General features: G+C 42.8%; 1 long non-coding RNA gene across 1 annotated transcript; it reads right to left on the bottom strand.

Moving 5' to 3' along the window:
• Positions 1 to 4,320: 4,320 nt before the first annotated feature.
• Positions 4,321 to 5,846, bottom strand: LOC130527256 (uncharacterized). Its single transcript, XR_008950965.1, has 2 exons — positions 5,074 to 5,846; positions 4,321 to 4,845 (listed from the first exon to the last, which is right to left on the bottom strand). It is a non-coding gene; the product is annotated as an uncharacterized LOC130527256 (long non-coding RNA).
• Between the last annotated feature and the right edge of the window lie 832 nt (positions 5,847 to 6,678).

Raw genomic sequence — 6,678 nt, 5'->3', positions numbered from 1 at the left:
ACTTCGTAGAGAAGCACATAATAGGATTCCCTACAGCATCTGTAAATGAATATGAAAACCATGCTATGCACGCAGAAAGGCACATAAATAAGAAGAAAAAGGGAAAGAAAAGTAGTGAAAAATTTCTAGAAGATGAAGTTGAAGCATGTTACTATGAACAAAGAGGAAGAGGTCACGGCAGAGGCAGAGGAAGATGTCAAAGTGGACAGAGTAGAGATGATAGTTGTCATTATTGTCGCAAGCCAGGCCACTGGGCAAGAGATTGCAGGAAAAGGAAGGCAGATGAGGAAAGACAGAGAAGAGAGAATAAAGGGGAGGATAAGTCTCATCCATGGGACACATGACTAGATGACGAGGAGGTAGAAGTGAATCTTGAGGAGATTTTTAGTGTAAATATTAAAAGACCAGAAATTCAGTTGGAAGTTGAAGGAGTTTTGTTATGGTTTCTTGTGGATACTGGGGCAGGAAAGACAGTTGTAAAAGATGCTGTCCCACACATTAGGAAATCAACAAACACAATGGGAGTGAGATCAGCAAATGGAGTTGTAAATAAAGCAAGACTGTCAGAAGATGTAAATATTATAGACCCAGTGTCGGGTTTACGAGCTAAGACTCAAGTGATTCTGTCACCACAATGTCCAGTCAATCTATTAGGACGTGACTTAATCTCTCAGTTGAGGATTGCATTGTTACCAGGGAAGAAAGGACAAATTAAAATCCAGCGCATGACTGCTGTCACGAATACTTGGCTCAAGGTAGCCATGACATACAAATGGGGAGACCAACGATGAGGATTTTCAACCCAACATAACATTTATTAAAGAACCCAGTGGAATATAAAACAGAAAAGTCCAAATAGTCACAAAGAGGGAAACTCCAAACTCCTGCGGCCGTGACACCAGAGAGGACGAGAGGGGGCCTCCTCGACGCTCTCCAGACAGGTTTTATACCTGGTCCCGTCAGGCAGCCAATCCCAGCAGATGGGCCACAGGTGAGCAGGTGAACATGCTGGGTCGACTGGAAACGCTTGGCACTCCCCCTGCAGGTCAGCCAGGGAATTGCTCTTCCAGCCAGCCCCGACAACAGTGAGGCACGACAGAGCCGTCACACTGCAAAAGTAAACATGTTGGAAGGCCTGGATGAGCCAGTACCCTATTGGACCTTAGATGTCGTAGAAAATGCCGGTCCAGCAAATTTCGTTAGATTTGTAAAAGATAAAATATATGAGCTTTTGTTAGACACAGCTGAATGGCACAATCCACATACACTGCATGTAACCATGCATTATGGTGGACCGCCAGATCCAAGGTATGACAAGAAGTTTGCTCAGCTGCCAAAGACGGTTACGGGCATTGCACAAGATGTCTATGTTCATGAAGAAACTGCAGTGATAATGATAAGCTGCCTGCCATCATCATCAACAGCTTTGTATCACGTTCCAGGCTCAGTCACACATACTGTACGTATATCAATATCTAAGCCAAAGGATGGGACGTGGAGGCAATTAGGATGTCAAGCAAGAATGTGGTCAGCCTTGAGTGATTGGAAACAGGAGGGTCCAGGTAGATGGTACAACCCCAGATACAGAGTGTGGAAGGTCACGCTGAAACAAAGAGTGGCTTTCACAACCTCGCAACATGTCAGTGTTGGGCATGAACAGACATGAGGTTTGTTTATCTTAACAGGAAAAGAGGAAGAGAGGCTAAGTGCACTCTCTCCTAAATGGTGGTCAGAAGGACCTGCAGATGTAGGATTGATTAAAGGAGCAGAACCAGTTAAAATCAGACCAAAGAGTGATTATAGGCCTCATCAGAGACAATATCCCCTTAAACCTGATGCACAGGAGGGGATAAAACCGGTCTTACAGTCACTATTGAAAGCTGGAGTCATCAGAGAAAGCAATGACTCACCTGTAAATACACCATTGTTTCCAGTTAAGAAAGCTCCACCATCTAATGGATGGCGGATAGTGCAAGATCTGCAAGCAGTAAATGCCGCAGTAATTCAGAGAGCACCCATAGTTCCAGATCCATCTACACTTTTAAATGATATAAGATCAGATGGAAAGTTATTTTCTGTAATAGACATCAGTAATGCATTCTTTTCAATTCCAGTGCACCCAGACAGTCAGTTTTGGTTTGCATTTACTTTCCAAGGTAAACAATATACTTGGACTAGATTGCCACAAGGTTACTGTGAAAGTCCAACCATATTTTCACAAGTAATGTCATCCTGCATGTCAAAATTTAACACACCAAAAGGAAGTCAGATCCTCCTGTACGTGGATGACATATTGCTAGTGTCAGATACAGAAGAACACTGTTGGATAGATACAATTGCACTACTAGAATTCTTAGCAAATTAAGGCCACAAAGTGAGTAAGAAGAAGTTTCAGTTAGTAAAACAACAAGTAACCTATTTAGGACACAGTCTGAATGCTGAAGGAAGAAATATCCTCCTAGACAGGAAGCAGGCAATCATGAATGCACCTAGACCAGTGACAAAGAAACAAATGATGTCATTTTTAGGTATGATCAATTTTTGTAGATCATGGATCTGTGACTATGCTGAAAAGGTAGCTCCTTTACAAGCATTATTATACACAGAACAAATATCAATGTAGGACAAGATTAAATGGACACCAGAAGCAAATGAAGTGGTCAGCACAATAAAACAGATACTGATAAGTACTGAAACTTTAGCATTTCCTGATTATTCTAAGTCATTTAGACAAACAGTAGATTGTAAAGGAGAATATATGACTTCTGTATTGATGCAACAGCATGGAGATAAGTGGAAACCTATAGCATATTATTCTCAAAGATTAGACCCTGTGGCGAGAGCACTGCCAATCTGTGCAAGAGCTGTCGTTGCGGCATCTGAAGCTGTATAAGCATCAGCAAACATAATTCTGTATCATGAGTTAGAACTTTTAGTCCCTCATGCAGTTTCTGTTTTGCTTTTGCAAAGTAAGATCAGCTTCCTATCACCTGCACAAGACCTATCGTGTATGGCAGTTCTACTTTCACAACCACATTTGACTATTAAAAGATGTACAGTATTAAATCCACCTACAATTTTGCCAACTGCAGAAGATGGAACAGAACATAAATGTTTAGATATGATGGAAAGTTGTACGTTACCTAGAAAAGATCTAAAAGATACATCGTTAACAGAAGGAATAACTTTGTATGTCGACGGCTCATCAAGAAAGAGTCCAGATGGCACTAATAAAACTGACTACGCTATTGTCACTAAAGACACGGTAGTGGAAGCAAAAGCCTTACCACCACACTACTCTGCACAGGCAGCAGAGTTAGTTGCATTAATCAGAGCTTGTGAATTGATGAAAGGGAAAAAGGTAACCATTTATACAGATAGCCAGTATGCACACTCTACACTATTCATATTTGCAAATCAGTGGAAAAATAGAGGCATGTTAACAAGTACAGGAAAGAAAATAACACATGGAGACTTGCTTAACAGGCTCCTGTCTGCAATTATGTTACCAAAAGCTGTCGCAGTATGTAAATGTGCTGCACACAAAAAAGGGGACGATAGCACAACATTGGGCAACAACTGTGAAGGAAGCTGCAGAGAGACAAATATTTCTATTAATAGCGAAATTCCAAACTGAATCGTGACAATTTCTGAGGGACATGCAAACACACAGCAGCAAGACAGAAAAACAGCAGTGGAAAAAAACCAGTGCTAAGATAGTGAATGGAATTTACACAATGCCTGATGGAAAACCTGTATTGCCAAGAAATATGTATAGATGGGCGGCTATTGTGAGCCATGGGCCTTGCCATGTCTCAACAGGAGGGATGGTGAAGGTAGTACAATCACAGTTCTATGCAATAGGATTTCAATCTTACTCTAAAAAATTTTGCTTAGCATGTCCGATTTGTTTGAAGCATAGTCCTCAGGGAGGTATTAAGCCACAGAAAGGTAAAACACCTATACCATCCTATCCTTTTCACACAATTTATATGGATTACATTGAACTTGGTCCCTGTGAAGGAAAGAAATATTGCTTAGTGTTAATTGATCCTTTTACTAGATGGATTGAAATTTTTCCTACAGCAAAAGCAGACGCAGTAACGGTAGCAAAAGCACTATGTAGAGAAATTATACCTAGATTTGGGGTTCCAAAAGTCGTTTGGTGTGACAATGGATCACATTTTGTGAATGAAATAATTGATAGGGTAGGACAAATATTTAACATTAGTTTAAAGAATTATTGCTCATATCATCCACAGAGTGCAGGCCTCGTAGAGAGAGCAAATGGCACGATTAAGTCAAGGTTTAGAAGATGCATGGATGAAACAGGAAAATCATGGATTTATTGTCTAGATTTAGCGAAATTGTGGATGCTTATCACACCACATGCAACCACAGGATTGTCACCATTTGAAATGAAGTATGGTAGACCTTATGTCTTACCTCCATTCCAACAAAAGACAGGAGATGATGAAGTACAAATGACAGTTGCAGATTACATGAGAAAAATGCTGCAAGCAAAAGATGTTCAAAGAATGAATAATCTGCCAGATATGCCTTTGCCTCCCCAGGAAGAAGATAACAGTGTTGATGTGGGAGATTATGTGTGGTTGAAGCGCATTCGAAGAGTCAAGTGGAGTGACCCATGCTGGGAAGGTCCGTTCCAGATCCTGCTGAAGACACCTACAACGGTGTGGATAGCGGAACGACCCTCGTGGGTACATCTTTCCCACTGTAAGAAACAACGGACACTTCCAGGTGAAAACGAGGGAGCAGTGACGGTTTGTCCGTAAATGGCTGACGGCCTGTATAGGTCCAACAACGGCTGAACCCCGTCAGAACCTGAGAAGAGGAGAAAAAGAAATAAAGTTGTTCTTCCTGGTTGTGGTGAGTGCTGTGGCGGCGGGACTTGTGAGTTTCGGCCTTTGAAACTTCCAACAGGAGGGAGGTAATCAAGGACAGAATATTACTTTAGAGCGAAATAGCCAACATGCACGTACAAAACGTACTGTAGTCAACCACTTAGAACATTCATGGTTGCATCTAAGTAGAGAATCGCCGCATACTTACAGCTTAAACACATGGTGGCGCTATGCTAACTTCACGACGCGCACTCAAAACCATTCAAATTGCTATGTATGCTCAATGCTACCGGTCTCCGTACACACCCCACGGGTAACCACCAAACCAATGAAGGACCCGGAAGGGCGTTGTTTAGACTGTAGACTGGGGGCGGTCCTGGCTCGCGATTGGCCCGGAGTCTACACTTGCGGGCAGAGTGTAGACATCCGGGCCCTCTGATTGGTCCGGAGTCTACATCTACGAAGCGAGGTGTAGACGGGGAAGCCTCCCGATTGGTCCCGAAGGCGGAAGGCGGGCCCCCGATCATCCGAGCCCAATAAGAGGGCCGCGCGTAAGTGCGTCTTGAATCGACCTGCGAAAATTTGAATTGAGGTAAGTCAGCCCGTCTTTCCTTTCATATTTGCGTGCTTTTTGCGTGCTCGGAAGCATATCTTTGCAATAGTACCTGTAAATGTGCTCGAAAGCTAACCTTGTCCGTGAAAAAACAACTTTTCGCTAGCGGGATAATGTCGCTAATCGCATCTATAGACATTGTGTTATTGAGGTGCCTCCATGCTCGAATTGCTTGTTTGCCTTCTTTGTTTCCGAATTAAATGTTTACGTTCAATGTTGTGACCTACATGCCTATTGAGTATTACAAACAAAAGAATGTCCATGAGTGTGTAGGGACAATACAGCCGAGAAAGGTGGGAAGTGGGAGGACAATACAGCCTTGTCAGGTGGGAAGTGGGGGGAACAATACAGCCAAGAAAGGTGAGGGCAGCCAGATGTGTGTGCCTTGCTTGGTGGCAGTAGTAATCTCTGGTTAGTTGTTTGCTTGCACATGACACTTTGCTTTGATTGTTTTTTTCAGATAAACCTTCTGCAATGGACCCATTAATGCCATCGCTGTGTATTCTGGACACAAGTGTGCCACAGGATGGCAGCAGTGCGTTCTGAAGGCCTCAAAAGAGGTACGGGACCAGTCGAAACCACATCAGCCCACTGATGACAGTGGACTGAGATGTCTTAAGACTGCCTGTGATGAAGGTAAGGTAATCAGGGTCAAATATATGTTTTGATGCTCAGTTGACTCACTCTACTTGGACAAATGTGGCATTAAAGACATAACCGTTTGTCTTCAGCTAAAAGGAGATGCCGCCTGGTCACCCAAAATCCCTCAGAGGTGCAGTGGATTCTGACTTTTGGCAAGTACCGAGGCAAAAGCTTCCACTGGCTGGTGAAAAACGATGTTGGCTACATTAAATAGTAAGTGTGCTGTTCTAAACAAAATAAATCTTTGCTCAGTCTTGTCCCGTTAAGTGATTCATAATTAAATGTGATATTTCAGTATCGTCGATCGCCACGTTAAAGAGAAGCAGCGGCCAGAGAGAGGACCGATAAATGATGAGTGGGTTAAGGATTACCTCCAGTTCTTCCCGCAAGTCTCCTGCCACCTGGAGATGTGTGTGGACAGAGCCATTTATGGACAGGGTGAAATGTAATTGTTAATATTATGCACAAGCTTTTCAGAAGGCAGTGAGGACTGAAGCTACATTTTAGATGAGTTATGTTTACGTTGGCCTTTTTCTCCCACATTTCACTAAAGCTGCA

Source organism: Takifugu flavidus, chromosome 6 (genome assembly GCF_003711565.1).
Source record: "Takifugu flavidus isolate HTHZ2018 chromosome 6, ASM371156v2, whole genome shotgun sequence".
NCBI classification, from domain to species: Eukaryota; Metazoa; Chordata; class Actinopteri; order Tetraodontiformes; family Tetraodontidae; genus Takifugu; species Takifugu flavidus.
This window is presented reverse-complemented; position numbering and strand designations above follow the sequence as displayed.